Source organism: Rhagoletis pomonella, unplaced genomic scaffold, assembly GCF_013731165.1.
Source record: "Rhagoletis pomonella isolate Grant_MI unplaced genomic scaffold, Rhpom_1.0 Rhpom_scaffold_00007, whole genome shotgun sequence".
In the NCBI taxonomy this organism is placed as follows: domain Eukaryota; kingdom Metazoa; phylum Arthropoda; class Insecta; order Diptera; family Tephritidae; genus Rhagoletis; species Rhagoletis pomonella.
In genome coordinates, this window is record NW_023458561.1 from 47,053,867 (window position 1) to 47,055,215 (window position 1,349).

A 1,349-nucleotide genomic window follows, 5' to 3' on the forward strand; every position below is an offset into this window, starting at 1 on the left:
TGACAGGGGGTATGTATACGTTAAATATTTCGAGCTCAACATCGCCTAACCGGATAGCAATACCCTAACATTCTAGGATGGTATCCCTGCGCTCGATGTCTGCTTCAATGAGACGATACTGCACGGTGTGGTGCGTGATGAACGCTAAGCCTCCACCATTATCTCGCTCGCGATCTCGACGCTGCACGTTGTATCCGGCGCAATTCAACAGTGTTGAATTTCCGTGCAGCTTCGTCTCTTGGACCGCAGCTATTAATATTCCGCGCCGACCCATGAAGGCTGTTATCTCCTCGATCTTGCTCTGAGGTTCGTTACAGTTGAATTGTAAAATCTTCGTGTGCCTAGGGAGACTTATTGGAATGTGGGGTGTTAGTGATGTATGTTGCCGTGCTGCCACATGCTGTGCTTGCTGCTGCTGAGGCCGTTGCCCTGTGGTGTTAGTGGGCGGCGTCGCAGTTGGGGGTTGCGACCGAGCAGCACAGCATGGGCCCACATAGTCCCTCGTCAAATCTCGTGCGGTGCGCAGTCTTGAGCATGCTCTAAAGTGACACCGGCCAAGGCAGGTGTTGCTCTTGACTGATGTTACATTACGGAATATCCTGGACTGACACACCGTGCAGATTGTCGGGAGGAACTAGGAGTTGTTGGCGGTGGCGTGTGGGTGGTGGTGCAGTTGTGTCTGTAGTGTGGTATGTTGTGTCTGTGTTATTGTCTATTGTATTGTGTTGTGGTGCGGTTGTGTTTGTGTTGAGTTACTCAGGCGGACTCTGTTGTGCCGTGGAGGCAGCTCGATTGACGCAGCAAGGGGCCACGTTCGCAGTGGTCCATTGCCTTTGAGTCGTGAGGCCTGAGCACACTAGGAGATGACTCCACCCATTGCACGTGTTGCATCTGACGGAGATGGAGTTGTGGTGTAATCGTCTCTGGCACACGCAGCAGGTATATGTTTCTGGTCCAGGGTTTGACTCAATGCCAGCCCTGAGCAGAAGTATGCGAAGGAGAAGTAGCCCTATGGACGTACAACTTTTGAGGGATTTCGCCGACCTAAACGGGGTTAGATCGCCGAAACAACAGTCCTTGGTCGGGTAAAACCCGAGTCATTCCGGTACGTAGAACCGGCTGTCGTGGTGGGACATCTCCTTGTGACTGGTGTGAAGTAATTATCCATTAGTATTTTCCCACAGGTCAATGAAATGTCATTTAAAAAGAGGTTACTACTGAAATTGAGATAATTAGGGCATATTTAAATTTATGTCGTTTTCCTCTTTACAATGGAATGACCCCTTATCCTTTCTCGAAATAAACTACACCGCTACTCACGTCGTATCGAATTTGGAGTCTCTCAATGA